The following is a 16187-nucleotide window of genomic DNA, read 5'->3' on the forward strand; positions in this document are numbered from 1 at the left end:
GACCTGAGCCGAAGTTGGACGCTTAACCAACTGAGCCACCCAGGTGCCCCTGAGCACTCTTCTTTTTACCTTCACATGTTAACCACAGTTCAATGAAACATGAAGTACTTCTCCCCCGTTTTACAGATGGACAGCTCGAGGCACACAGTCTAAGTAACTTGTCCAGGTGCATGGGAAAACTGGGCTCCAGAGTTCACACTCCAAGCACTGTACTCATTGCTCTGCTGTAGAGGGGGCAGGTAACAGGCCACCTTTCACTCTGATCTAGTTCAAAAGACACCCTAATCACAAACAAGGTATTATTTGGATTATTTTTTTAAGGCAGAGGTTTCGCTCTGGCAGGAACATGAAAGAGCATTTGCTTGATCAGCCTCAGAAGCCACTAAGAAGCATTCTGCTTTTGGAGCTGGGCAAGAGGGCAGTGTAGACATAGGCTTTGCTAATGGTGCTGCTGGCGGCTCGTGCTGCCTGGGGTGTCTGTTACCAGCACATCTTGTGCCGGGTGATAGGATATTGGGAAGCCCCTAGCGCTGGTAATGACTTCCTGCTGAGACAGGGAGTCACCCCATGCCCACACAAAATGCCGACTGAATCTGCATGGGGTGAGATTTTCAGAAAAGAGAGAAGCATATCTTTCTGTAGCATCTCATTCCCACGTGATTTGATTTTAAAGAGCTGTGTTTCCAACTGATAGTTTTCTTGGTCCCAGTGGGAACCCTTTTCTCTTCAGCGATGAGCTCTAGCAAAGGGAAGGAGCCCTGTCTCAATACAGACCAGTAAGGTCAGAGGCCCTGAACCTGAACAGTGACTTGCATATTTTGTGGGAAACATGGACTGTTTTCCCACCAAAGATACATACTTACACAGGGATTCCAGTTCCTCAGAGCCAAACCTGTCTTCCTAGGATACCTTCTTTCCTTCCTCAGTGATGGCCAGAAGCCATTTCCTTTCCTGGGAGAAGCGAGGAGAAACCTACATTAATGAATGCCTTTAATGGGCTATCACCATGTCAGATGCTTTCAAAATATCATCTCAACTTATTCTTCACATCAGAATTATTATTCCTATCATACAGATTCCGTGAGGTTAAGCCACAGAACCAAGGTCATAGAGCTAAAAAGTACAACCAGGATTCAAATCTCGGTCTTCTTGACCACATCCTTGCCACCCTTGCATGCCCTCTCAAATCTCTAGCCCAGAAGATAATTTTACCACACTGTACTGCCCTACCCACGCCAAGCACAAGGTAGGGGTCTAATTAAAGCTTGTTGAGGGAATAAATAAATGAATCATTTTTTAAAAATTAACACTCATTTTACCATAAGCTTCTCTGCGAATCCCCTTATCAGGCCATTCCTCTACTCTCCAAGTCTTAACACCTCTCCCAAATAATTGTCTGTGCTGCGAAGCATCATTTTCATGTAGGCTTCCAATGAACTTGGACTTCTTCTTTTCCACCCTCTCGTTTGTTACTCAGTCAAATCTTTTGGGTTAACCTGCTTTGCTCCTGTTACCCAAGTCAACGCTGATAGGATTGCAAATCTGGTGAATCTCCAAATTTGCAGGTCCAGAAATAGATTATGAAATAAGCAAGAGGGTACGACAGCTGTAATCATGATGCTATTAATACCCAATGAATGGAATTCTTAACACACACCATGGTTTGTCTACCATCCTGTAGCGTCATTCATGCACTTTAGAGTTACAGGAACTTCAAGTATAACTTTTCCATTATTTCAGGTCCCCAAATGTGTCATAAACTCATTGAAGCTCTGGCAAACCTCAGTATTCATTTCCTATTGTTACATATGTGGTGTCTACTCTTTCATTTAAGGTTAATGATAAAAGTGTCGCAGTGTTTGGTCTGCTCAAAATTCCATCATTTTCTACCCCAAAACATTCTCTAAGTCTAGTATTTTCAACACTCAAGTTTCTGTAAAAATTTTCTTTCCCTTTTAGAAAAATAAAGGGAAAAAATTATTTCTGCTCATGGCCTGTTTAACTAAGAAACGGTAACATTTTCTCATAAGATGGAAATCAGGAATAGTTAAAACTGAAGCATGCTATAATAGCTTCATAAACTCCTGGGCTGTTGAGGTTTAAAGAACAGAGAAAGAGAAAGAAAATGTAAAAATGAAAGAGAAAAATTTACCTGACTCCATTTTTCTAGGAGTGTATATTTCCACATGTTAATTAACAAATAGAATGGCTTTGTGTCAGTCCAATCACTATATGCCAACTATTGGGTAAATGTAATTTTGAAATGGTGTTTTAGAGTTGAGTTGTTCCCTCCCACAGTGTAAAATGCTATGCTTCTTTACCTTGGTAAGCTTCTTCTGAAAAAGACAATGATTTTCACAGGAATCAAAGAAAACACTCATCCACATCAATAATTAACATCCACTCTTCACTCTCATCCCCTGAGAAGGGTGCATTTAAGAGAAGACAACAAAGAAATCTAGCTAGTGGTGATATCACAAGATTCTAGGACTTCCCTGGAGAAGACGCCTCCTGAGGTTCAAAAGACATTATTTAGGTAGACTAACTCTCAGGATCACACATTAATACTTGATAAGAGCTAATGCTGGGGCACGTGAAGATAAGAAAAACTCCTCTTGCCCACCCCACTCCCAAACTATAATAGCAAAGACCCACACCAAGCTGCCTCCAGTTCAAAAGTGTGCTCAATTTTACTTAAATGTAGCCATTCATTTTTTTTCATTCATTCAACAAATGTATCCAACTACACATAATGTACTTTTCTAAGTGCTGGAGGTATAACAAAGAACAAAACAAAGTCCCCATCCTGATGGCATTTGTAGTTTAGTGGGCAAGAAAAAAAACATATATACAGACATGCATATATATTATACACATACAGTATAAATATTATATGTTATATTAATACAGCATGTAATAGTATCTGTTATTATGTATAATTGAATTATATACACACACATATTGTCAGTAGTAACTGCCATGGATCGATAGACAGGAGGGTAAAGAAGATGGGGACGTGCACTATGTTGGATTGGGTCGGGGACAGCCACTGGGATGAGGTAACATTTGAGCAGAGAGCTGAGGGAAGGGAGGACTGGGTCATTCTGACCTGAGGGAAGACTGTTCTGGGCAGAGTTTATAGGCGCATAATGTCTGAGTTAGGAACAGGATTGGTGTGTCTGAGGAGCAGCAAGGAGGCCCTGAAGCTGGTGCCGAGGACACAGGAAAGACAGTGCCAGCAGATGAGAGCAGGGAGGTAATGGGGCCAGACCATATAGCACAGTGTGGGCCATTGTAAGAATTCTGGCTTTTTCCCTGAGTGAGACGAGAAGCCCTGGGTCTGAGAAGCATTAGCTGAGGAGGGACATGACCCAATCTACTAAAAACAAACCAAAACAAACACTTGAGTGCTGAGTAGAAAATAGATCCAAGAGCAGTGAAAGTAGAAGCTGGGAAGCCATTTTGGAATGTTTTTCAGTAATTCAGGCAAGAGATGATGGCAAAGGCTGCTGACAGGTCACATAAGATGAGGCCCAAACCCGACCGCTGGATTCAGCTGTGGGAAAGCCTGGGTGACATGATCAAGAGCAGTTTCGGGAGAGAGGTGAGGAGAAAAGTGTGGCTGGCGTGAGTTCAAGAAAAGATGGGGAAGAGACGTGTAGACACTCTTTCAAGGGATAGAGGAATAGGGCTATAACAGAAGGGAGTTACAGAGCCAAAAGAGTGTGCTTTTATTTTATTTTATTTTATTTTATTTATTTTATTTGAAAAATTGTTAGTGTAGTAAAGTTTGTATATGACATTACATAAATTTTAGGTGTACAATATTATAATGTGACATCTGCATATACTACAAAGTGATCACCACATAGAGCTCAATTTCATAAACCATGGGACCATGACCCGAGCTGAAATCAAGAGTTGTCTGCTTAACCAACTAAGCCACCCTGGTTCCCTGACCCCAGCATTTATATTTTTGATGTCATATTTTATATATTTTTATTTTGTTCATCCCTCAACTAATTATTATAGTTTTAGTTAATTTTTCTACTTCTGTCTTTTAACCTTCACACTTGCTTTAAAAGTGATTTATCCACTATCTTTACTGTCTATACATTTACCTTTTTCTTTTTTTAAAAACATTTATTTATTTTTGAAAAAGAGAGACAGAGCACGAGCTGGGGAGGGGCAGAGAGAGAAGGAGACACAGAATTTGAAACAGGCTCCAGGCTCTGAGCTGTCAGCACAGAGCCCAACACAGGACTCAAACCCATGGACCGCAAGACCATGACCTGGGCAGAAGTCAGCTGCTTAACTGACTGAACCACTCAGGCACCCCTACATTTGCCTTTTTCAAGGAGATTTTTCTTTCATATGTTTTCTTGTTATTAGTGCTATTTATTTTCAGTTTAAAGAAGTCCCTTTATTGTAAATCTGGGTTGGTGGTAATGGATTCCTTTAGCTTTTGTTTATCTGTGGAAGTTTTAGCCTCCCTCTCAGTTCTGAATAATACTCTTTTAGGGTAGAAAATTCTTGGTTGAATTTTTTTTACTCTCAGGACTTTGAATAGGTCATGCCACTCCCTTCTGACTTGCTAAGTTTCTGCTGAAAAATCTGCTGATATCCTTATGGAGTTTCCCTTATACATAACAAGTGTTTTTCTCTTGCTGCTTTTAAGGTTCTCTCATTAAGTTTTACCATTTTAATTGTAATGTATTTTGATGTGGATTTCTTTGAGTCCATTTATTTGGAATTCTCTGGGCTTCCTGGACCTGGATGTCTATTTCCTTCCCCAATATGAAAGTTTTCAGCCATTATTTCTTCAAATAAGTTTTCTGGCCCTTTCTCTCTATCTTCTCCTCCTAGAACCCCTATAATGCAAATATTATTTCACTTGATATTGTCTCAAAGGTCCCTTAGGGTATCTTCACTTTTAAAAGTTCTTACACTTTGTGTGGGTGAGTTCTATTGTTTTGTCTTTCATTTGATCCATTTTTCTGCTTCTGCTTCATCCAGTCTGCTGTTGAACCCTTCTAATGTATTTTTAAGTTCAGTTATTGTATTCTTCAGTTTTGTAACCTCTATTGGTACTTTCTTATATTTCCTATCTCTTTGTTGAAGTTATCGCTATGATTATCCATCTTCTCCTGAGTTCAGTGAGCATGCCTATGACCATTACTTTGAACTTTTTATTAGGGATATGTTTATTTGTTTTATTAAAATTTTTTCTGAGGTTTCGTCTTGTTCTTTCATTTGGAACATATTCCTCTGTCTCATTTTGGCTGACTCTCTGTGTTTGTCTCTATGTATTAGATAAATCAACTACCTCTCTCAGTCTTGAAGAAGTGGTCTTGTGTAGGATATGTCCCATGGGGTTCAGAAGTGGCATTACCCCTGGCCATCAGAGCCAGGTACTCAAGAAGTGCCTTTTATGTGAGCTACATTTACCCACCTAGTGTGGTGGGGCTGCAGCTGTGGCATAGGGTGAGTAGACTCCTCTCTTCACCAGGCTATGACATATAGCTGTGACACTGGGGTAGGCAGGGCCCTCCACAAGGTATAACTCTGGCCCTAACAGGATCAGTCCCTAAATGGTACTTATCAGAGCTGGCATTAGCAGGTTAGAATAATATCACATAAAGAGCACCTGCCAGTGTCTCTAGTCCTCATAGATAGTCCCAGGAACTTCCCACAGATGCTCCAAGATTAGTAAATGAGTCTCCTTTACACACAGTTCCGGCACTTTTGAACTGGTGTTTTTGCACTGGGTACCTGGGTGAGTTAGTCTGTATGTAAGCAGGCTCTCTGTCCCCTTTTAAGAGCAGGTTCTCTGTTCCCTACAGTTCTATGGTTTTCCTGGACATAATTCCCATTGTTTTTCAAAACCAGGCATTTGGGGAGTTTGTCTCTCCTATGTAGAATCTAGAGGTTAGGGTGCTTGATGTGGAATATAAACAGTTTACTTCTCAGGGAAAATTTCTGCATTTTTGAGATCCTTCCCAATTGTGGACTGCTGTGGCAGGGTAGGTTTTTCCTAGTGAGAGCATGTCTCTGCCTCTCCTACCCACTTTGATGCTGCCCTATTATTATTTGTTGTAGAGGCTCCACTTATCCAGTTTTCAGGTCTTTTTCAGAGAAAATTATTCCATACATAGCTGTGTCCACGGAAGATGAGAAGTTCAAGATCTACCTATGTCACCTTCTTAAACCTCTTCTTAGGAATGTCCTTTTAAGATAGGAGGAATAGCAGGATGTTTGTATACTGTATTGAAAGTGATCCAGTAGACAGCGGAAAAAGTGATTGCATAGAAACAAAAGGAAACAGAAGCCGGAGAGATGTAAGTGGGATGGATTTTCTGTTCCATTTGAGGATAGGTACCATCTGGGATGGTTCACAGTTATGCGAAGGCATTGTAGGTGGATGGGTGGATAGATGAGCTTTTAGGGATTTGAAGGAACCCTTTTCTGACCATCTACAATCTCAATGGACTAGGAAGTAAAATCACATACACACAAAATCAGCAGAGGATGGAGATAGAGAAAGAATTTGGAGATCTCCAGCAAGCAGAGAAATTGTGAAATAGTCTCCTAGGAGAGCAAGGGGGTAAAAGGACAACAGAATCTAATAGGGATTTCCAAGCACACAAAGATCCTACTTGAATTACTGCCTTGAATTAGAAGTGAAACCAATCAGATTGGTTGCATGTTCTCCAATCACATTTAGCTAGCAGGTTCAAGTATGAAATGGGTGAAGGGTTGTATTCAACTAGAGTCAGGATTTTTCTCAGGGGAGCAAGACAAAGGGAGAGAGGTCATGGGGGTTCAGAGTGCATAGCTGAGAGTTGCAAGTAATCATAATTCAATGTCATGAGATCCAAGTTGTATAATGAAGGAACAGAGAACATGAGTGGGTTGAGAAATGGTATGGTGATTATTGGATCAATGGATTGTAGGTGTTACTGGATTCAAAAAATTTGTTGCAGTTTGGGTACTAGAGGGAGTAAACTGTAAATATAGGAGAGTAGGTTGCTCATAGGCAAATGAATTCATTTGCTAATGGGAGAGAAGTGTATTACTATCATTTCTTGGCCCTTTCCAGCCCACAGAGGTCCCTCCCCTTCCTTCACCTTCAAAGCCAAGAGTAGTGGTCGAATTCTTGTTACCTAGTGTCATTCTGATTTCCTCTTCTGCTTCCCTCTTTCATTCCCCTGTTGTTACATTGGACCCATCTGGATAATCCAGGACATTCTCCGTATATAAGGTCAGATGATTAGTAACCTTAATTCCATCTGTAATTTCAATTCCCCTTTGCCACATAATGCAACACATCCACAGATGTGGCAAAAAAGGCACATAGGCAAATACACACAAAATTTACTTGTAATTTCATGACACCCCCAGTTTCCCTAAAGTCCCAAGGGACCCATATATCCTAGGATAAGAGCCTCTTGTCTAAATGATAAGTAATACTATACAGAGTAGAAATGGACTAACAATGTAAGTCACAAGGGAAGGTATAATTCGATGACAAATGAGGGCACAGAAAATAGTAGTTTTAATCTGGAAGAGTAGTGTTACATCACTGATTTTGGGAATAATTGTGGAAAGATGCAGAGAATCTTGAAGAATTGAGAAGATTGCATATAAAAGAGGAAAGATAGAATCTCAGGTAGGAAGAGGGAGAGGAGAGAAATTGGCAATTACCTTGGGGAAAGTGAATAGACCAGTCTGACCATCTGTGAAATGTGGGCAAAATGAGTTCTAAGAAATATTTGTGAAAGACAGTTAAAACTTGTGGTGAATGGAGCACTCCCTCAAACATTATAAATGTGGTTAATGGATTTGTTTCAGTATGAACAATGCATAAAATTATTACAATTAATTCATTAGGGATTTCTAAATGTGTACTAAACACTTTTAAGAGCCCTCTATTTTTAAAAGAAAATATTGAAGCAGAAAAGTAACTTTTTCATATTCTGAATGAGAAAGTCCTTATAAGATTATATAAAAGCTACTCGAATATTACATTTTTCTCGTGATTTTTATGTATTTTTAAATGTTCTTGGCTTCTGAAAAATTGATTTTTGAAGACAAAACAAAGACCCTTCTTTAAACTTGGATAAATAACGCTTCCATGCTTTCAAGTATCGATGTGAGATCCCAAACTCATCTTCTGACCCTCTATCCTCCAACTTTCCCTTGCTTTCTACAGCATATGAGCTGCCACATGGAAGGGAGTAAGCAAAAATGTCAGTAAATTGTGGCTACTTTGACAGCATTTAGAGAAAGAGTCAATGTTTGAGGAACACTTAATATCAAATGAAAAACAGATGAATGATGATAAATAATGCTGTTTATTGCCCTGAGTTGCCACATTGGAATCTAAATCTGAGACATTACAGGGGAAATCCTGCACAGGACCCATCAAAGGACTGAATTACACCAAAATGAGATCCTCTACGACAGATTTTTCTGAGCAAAATTCCCCTTAGCAATATAGCCATAGAGAGAGAGATTATGAGTGTTCCAGAAACATCATATGCCAGGACTGGAAGGGATTGAGATGGCCTCGAGTCCGACTCCATAAGTAATTCTTGAATTTCCTCTCCAACATGTCAGTCTCTTCTCCAAATAAACATATCTGAAGATGAGCAAAATCAGTGGTGTGCTGCTAGATGCTTAACTACTGGATTCCTAAAGGAAAAAAAAAATGACTTGTAGCCTTTGCCAATTTCCATGGTGTAAATGCTCCCACCAATGTCCTATTCAAGCTACCAACATGACATCGCCATTATGTGGTATTTCCACCATATAGATTAAGTAGAACTAAATAATTTCAGGAGCATAGGTAATAGTAAAACATAGTAAAATAATTAGGAGGTGATGATTTTGAATATTTCTATCTTAAAAAATAGAATTTGTTTATAATGTTATAGGATTTAGTTTATAACAATGGCTTTACACAATAAATTGTCTCTTGTGAGCTAGCACACAAACTAGCTCTGGCACAGCACCTGCACAAACCCCAGGAAAGGACTGAGGATCACCCTCCCCCTGCAGTGTCCTCAGAGAGCTCTGGTCAACGGCCACTTTCCAATATCACCAGCCAAGCATTCGGTACTCAGCCTGTCTTCTTTGTTTCACTCTCATTTCTCTATAGTTTCTTCTAACAACAAACATCATTCACAAAAATATCCTCCCAGGGACACCTGGCTGGCTCAGCCAGTAGAGCATGCAATTCTTGATCTCAGGGTGATGAGTTCAAGGACCAGGTTGGGCATGCAGCCTACTTAAAATAAAAAAAAAAAGAATTGAAAAAAATAACCTCCAGATGGATTAATGATCTAAAACTAAAACCAATAAAGAACTAGGAGGTATATGGATGGATATTTTTATAAACTTGAGACAAATTTCTCAAGCATGACATAGAATCCAGAAATCACAGGGGGAAAAAAAACCAGACTTGACTTAATAATTTAAGACCTTTGTATAAGAAAATATTTCATTATAGGGCACCTGGATGGCTCAGCCAGTTAAACATTAGACTTTGGCACAGGTCATGATCTTGTGGTTCATGAATTTGAGCCCCATATCAGGGTCTCTGCTTTCAGAGCAGAGTCCACTTCAGATCCTCTGCCCTCCTCTCTCACTGCCCCTCCCCCACGCATGGTTTTTTTCTCTCTCTCTCAAAAACAAATATTTTTAATAAAGGAAAAAATATTTTACTATAAAAAGTTCAAGGAAAATTGTAGAATGAAAGAAAACATAAGACATGTATCTAACAGGGTCTTAGCCAGACTTTTGCTTTTGCAAAGCAAAAGGAAGCGATATAAAATCCAATTACGAAATGGGCCAAGGGTATGAACAGGTAATACACAGAAGAACCATCAATGCTAGTAAACATATGAAGAGATGCTTAAGGAAATCACAATGAAATACCTTTGTCATTGAGCAGATTAGTAAATATTAAAATGTTTGATAATCACTGCGTCAGGGAAGATTTGGGACAATAGGCATTTGTAACTGTGGGTAGAAATGTAAATCAGTGCAGCATATTTGAAGAGAGAAAAATAGCAATATCTGAAAAAGAAAAATAAGTTGAAATGCACATAAATATCTGTTTTGTTTTTTATGAATTTACTTAAATTTTTAAAAATGAGCCAAAATATATGTACAAAACTGTTTGTCACAGCATGGTTATTATTGCAAACACTAGAAACAATAAATGTTCTCTAATAGGAGTTCTGGTTAGGAACCTACAGTGTGGCCACACAACATAAGACCGTTCAACTGTAAAAAGGCTGTCTTTGCAAATATAAATGCTTCCCAAGATATATCATTAGGTAGAAAAAAAGGTGCCAAGCAGGTATTTAGAATTATTCCATTTAGGGAGATTTAAAAGGATAAAGGATATGTATATTTATACATGTTTGTATAACCATATCTTTTTCTGGAAGAAAAAAAAAGGAAACTGTCAGCAGGCATTACCTTTGTGTAGGGAGACTGGAGGTCAGAAGGTGTTTACTTTTCATTTTCTGTCTTTTATGCTTTAAAAAAAGTACCATGTTCATGCATCACCTTTAAAGAATGAACTTTTTTCCTGAAAGTAATAAGAGTGTCTTAGTTTTGGCTCCCCAGAAGCAGTCCTGGAGACGTGTCTTTGAGTGTGAGGGATCATGTGGGAGGTGAACCTTGGAAACACGAGTAGGGGATCGAGGAAGCAAGACAGGAAGGGAAAGGATGTCAATCAAGGGCATGTTGTCAATCAAATCACCACTGTGGGCAACAGGACACTCTGTGATCCGGTGTCAAACTCACACCTCAAAGTTAACCCAGCAACGGCAAAGGAGCTGAGATGTGTGTGTGCTAACTCCTGTGGTCACTGACTGAAGTTGGCTCTGGGGCATTCACTGCGTGGCTCATATGCAGGCAGGTCTGGCTCTGGTGGCTGCAAGGAGCCCCAGGCCAATTGTTGAGAGAGTCTGCATGGCCATGGCAGGTGGAGGGGAATGTGGGGGGGGTGGGGAGTGTCACCAGGCACATCTGCTACAGGACCCTAGGTGTAGCACCAGATCATGACCAATATATAAAATGTGCCTATTGCTGACCTAACAAATTCCCACCTAGGAATCTCCCTCCCAATACACTAACATACCCGGGTCCCGATCAACAATACAGGAAGACACAGATGTTATTGCAGAATTTTTTCTAATATAGTAGAACTACAACAAAAACAAAAAAATCAAGAGTCTCTCATGGTTTGCCTCTCTCCCTCTCCCCCACTATTTTCAAACTGAGGGCAGATGGGGTGGGGGGAGGGAATGGGAGGTGATGGGCATGGAGGAGGGCACTTGTGGGGATGAGCACTCGGTGTTATATGGAAACCAACTTGACAATAAACTATTTAAAAAAAATCAATCAATCAGTAGGAAACACATTAAGCACATCATGGTGTACTCTGCATAGGCGAAGCCAAGAAAAAGAATGAGATATGTTTTATTAACTTTCATGGAAAAAAAGTCTCTGAGGCACATCACACTGTGTAACAACATATATAGTAGGATCTCATTTTTGTAATGGATAAAACGAAACAAGCAGGTAAAGACACACATAAATTCCTTAGTCCATTATGTGTACCTTTATGTGGACACAGAAAAAGGACAGGAAAGAAACAAGGGGCACCTGCCTAGTTCAGTTGGTTAAGCGCCCGGCTTCTGCTCAGGTTCAGGAGTTCAAGCTCTATATCGGGCTCTGCTGTCAATGTAGAACTTGCTTCATATCCTCTGTCTACCTCACTCTACTCCTCCTCCAGCCTTTCTCTGTCTCTCAAAAAGAAATAAACATAAAAATTAAAAAAAAATTTTAATGTTTTATTTATTTCTGAGAGAGAGAGGCAGCATGAGCAGGGGAGGGTCAGAGAGAGAGGGAGACAAAGAATCCAAAGCAAGCTCCAGGCTCTGAGCTAGCTGTCAGCACAAAGCCCAACATGGGGCTCGAACCCATGAACCATGAGATCATGACCTGAGCCGAAGCCGGACGCTTAACCTACTGAGCCACCCAGGCGCCCCTAAAAAATTTTTTTTGATAAAAAGAAACAAGTTGCAGGAATTAATGTAATTTAAAGTATACATTATTATGTTTTCATGTATTATTGTAGATTCATTATATTTTACTTTATTTTATTTTTTTAATTTTTTCAATGTTTTTATTTTTTTATTTCTGAGAGAGAGAGACAGCATGAGCAGGGGAGGGGCAGAGAGAGAGGGAGACACAGAATCCGAAGCAGGCTCCAGGCTCTGAGCTAGCTCTCAGAGCCCGACGCGGGGCTCGAACCCACAAACCGCGAGATCATGACCTGAGCCGAAGTCGGATGCTTAACCGACTGAGCCACCCAGGTGCCCCAGATTCATTATATTTTAATGTATTATTATAAGAACCCACATTACGTGAAAAGGGGGCTAGAAATGCTATCTACTTCACAGATACTTGTGCAGACAAAAGGAATCCATGTAAAATAACCTAGCACAGAGCCATACGTACAATCTTCAATAAATACTTGATGATTGTTTTCAAATGAGAGGGCTTGCCACAGCATGAAGAAACCTTGTATAAACCTTGTATGAAGTGATTCAGCTATTCTCCAGCTAATCCTACATCACATTATTGGTCCATTTATTTGAGGACTATCATCCAGGGCCTCCTACCAGCCATATGTAGGAGACACATCAGGCAAGCGAACCCAGTTCTGCCCTCAAGGTTACACATTCTACTCAGGCAATTACCAAGTAAATGTGCAACATGTCAAGAGGCGGGTAAATGCCCTGGAGAAAGATACCGCAGGGTAAGGGGGATAGGAGATTTGGGGGAAGGTTGCTCTTATTTATAGATGGTCTCTCATAAAGTGGTATCTGAGACTTCAGGAAGCAAGGAAGTAAGCTGCGAATATTTGAGGAATGAGCTTTCCAAGAAGAGAGAAGAGCACAGGCAAAGGCCCTGGGGTAGGAGAGTGTTGGCCTGTTTGAGGAAGTCAGGAGGCCTGTGTGGCTGGAGCAGAGCGGGGAAGACGGAGGGGAGAAGAAGAAAGAAGTTCCCATAGGCAACGGTTCTCACTCTAGAGTCCATGCCTCCAGGGTGGGCTGTGGTAAGGCAGGAGAGTTTGACAGAGAGGTGTAAAATGATTGGGGGGTTATGCTGGGCTTGATATTTTACTGTCACTGTGGTTGGCCTGTAGAAGACAGATTGGGAGGGGGGAAGGTAGGGAAGGGAGGTCAGATGGGGTGCTCCTTTACAATGTTAGGAGAAAGTAGACCAGGGGTGTGTCAATGGTGGAGTGTAGGGAAGGGGGGAGGAGATAATGTGAAGAGTTAAAAGGTGAAACCAGCAGAACCTGATAATTAATTAGAAGTGAAGTAAGGAGGAGGGGAAGGAGGAGGGGGGAGGAGGAGGAAGGAGGAGAGAGGATTCAAAATGAAGCTGAAGTAAAATTAAAATCGCTGTAGGGAACAGCTGTGAGAGAAAGAGCTGCCCAGTAAAGCCTTCTACCTGTCACACACCTGAATTCTCCAGCTGCACCAAATTACTGACTCACCCAGAATGCCCTTGCCCTACTTGGCTGCCTAGAGAACTCGTCTTCACTCTTCAAAACCCAGCTCAGACACCACCACCCGTTGGTGGCTTTGCTACTGCTCAAAGGAATCATTCTACTCTTCTGCGCCACTCAGGGCCTTGCACACCATCTAGTGTGTGGCTTCCCAACCCGTTAGTAGCACGTGTTGTGTTGCAAATAGGTTGTGGGCCTATTTGTGCCCTTAGGCCTCGAGGTGTCCCCATTGGGCCTAGAGCAGCTGGAGCTTGTGACTGGCCAGCTGTGAACAGCACATCCATGGAGCTAGAGAACCACTCCACACTACTGCCATCATTTTCCATATGTGCTGTGCCTGGGGTGGGGCTGGGGGGCAGGGATAGCCCATGGTAATTGTACAGGATGCTAAATTGGAACTGTTTTAGTCTCAGTTTCAATCGGGCCCCCAAAGCAGTAGATGAAACATTCCAAAGAGAGCTGTAAGAGTTGCAAAAGTGCTTATGGAAACCAGTCTTCTACTCTCCGCCACCACCCGCCTCCAGACTATAAAAGATGACAGAGAGGCCAAGAAAAGAATTGAAGTTTACAGTAGAGAATTTTGTTAGAGAAAGTTCAGCTGTGCATCTCCCCCGGAAGAGTGGGGTGACTTGCCCTCCCTCCCACCAATGTATAGGGGCTTTGAGGAAGTATTTGGAGGGTTAGCCTCCCCCTGCAGCTCGGCAAGGGTGGGGGACACAGTGGCTGGAGTCAGGCTGGAGTCTAGAGGGGAGGGCCTGGCTGGTCTGCTGCTCTGACGGCAAAGCAAGGGGAAGTCACTGCCCTGGTGCTCAGAGTCAGGGGCTGAGGACTCACGTTGTTTCCGGAGGTTGTATGGAAAATGGTTGTACGCCACACAGAGCATGAGGAGCCCCTCAGGGGAGGTGACATCAGATTCTCAGGAGCTGAGAAAAGTGGAATATAAGCAGCCACACAAGATGCATTCAGAGCATCAAGAGGTTGCAATGGAAACAGGGCTGTGGTCAGCTGGGAATGGGGACTTGGAGGGTCTTGAAAAACAATAAAGTCACAACACAAAAAGGAAGTGGCTGGAACACTTGTGGGCCAAGAGAGTGAAAATCCACAGCCACGGGTAGTCCAGTAAGAACCTCCTGGCTCCCCGACTTTCCTTCTCCTCCTCTCCCCAACTCCCAACCCTGGGAGAGTCCGATCCACAGCTGGGGTGGGTGGGGTGACGGGGTCCCTTGCTCCTGCGGACATTGGGCTGAGGTCAAGGCGAAGAGGACAGGAGTCAGGCCAAATTGTACTCTTAAATGAAGTGTGAAGCTTCTGATTATTACATTTGAGGAGCCATATTAATTACTGAAATTAGTGACGTTTTGAGATCTAACTGACTGGGGCATTTTTAACATCTAAATGTGATCAGGAACGTCTCGGAGCCCTGGGTTCTCCCAGGGATGGAGAAAGGACGGCTCTACCAAACGCACAACAGGGAGCCTGAAGATAAGAGCACACTCACCTCATTAACGCCCGGCAGAGCCCGGCTTGTCCATCCCAGCCAGTGCGCGTCTGTCTCCATCCTTCCCCCAACCATTCAGAGCTTCTCGAGGGCAGGTATCACGCTTACACCTGTCGGTGTCCTCAGATTGGTGCTTGGCACGCAGCGGGGGGCGTCATCGAGTTTCATGGATAGATCCAAAGGCCATCATGTCGCGCTTTGTTTCTGTCTCTTTCTTCCCAGTTTTCTCAATTTGAGCCTCACCTCTGTGCCTTGATTGAGTTCCAGGTAAAAGGAGATATGGGCCACCCTCAGCCCCCAACTCAGCCCTGGGGGCCTCCAGGCCAGTGTCTGTGGCGGCTGACACCCAACCCCAGTTACCTTCCGCGGCAAGCTCCCCTTCATCCCAGCGCCCCAAAAGCCTCAGCTCCGCATCCCTGCTCTCAATACCGTGGGCTGTTCTGTCTCCCCCAAAGTTCTCGGCTCCCCACCACCGCCAGCTTCCTTCCCTGTTGCCACATGAATACTTCCTCCTCACACACACCAGTTACTCTTCACAGCCCTTCTTCTCCGTCTTCACTCTGGCCACTTAGGGCCTCCGTTGTGGTGCAAGCAACACTACAGTAAAGGGAGAATGGGGACACTTGTGGGCACGGCCACAGAACGGCGGCGCATTTAAAGCCAAGGGGAACAGTGGGCACCCTCTGAACCACACCACAGGTGTCTGCTGGGTCCACCTCCCTGCTCTAGACGGTGGGCGCTGCCGCGCTCCCTGAGCGTCCCTGCCTCTGAGTTCGGACTCGATTTAGCCACTGAGGGAGATGTGTGAGAGTAACAGGCTCAGAGGCCACGACTGTTCATCCGTGGGCATCCCAGGGCTTTCCTTACGTCTGGCTATGCGCTCTGTGTTTTCTGCTCAGCTGCATCGCTACTTTCTGACTTCTTGGACTAGGGGGTCTTGCTTTTCCTGGCCGGTCTTACCCACAAGAGGCAGACTCTCCTGGGCTCTGCTTCTCCCAGGCCAGCCTGGCCCCTGCTGCTGGCCTCTCTGGTTCATCGGAGTGATAGGATCTGCTAGCCTAGTTTCTGGGCCTGGATCTTTCCTGGCCA

Source organism: Crocuta crocuta, unplaced genomic scaffold (genome assembly GCF_008692635.1).
Source record: "Crocuta crocuta isolate KB4526 unplaced genomic scaffold, BGI_CrCroc_1.0 scaffold457, whole genome shotgun sequence".
NCBI classification, from domain to species: Eukaryota; Metazoa; Chordata; class Mammalia; order Carnivora; family Hyaenidae; genus Crocuta; species Crocuta crocuta.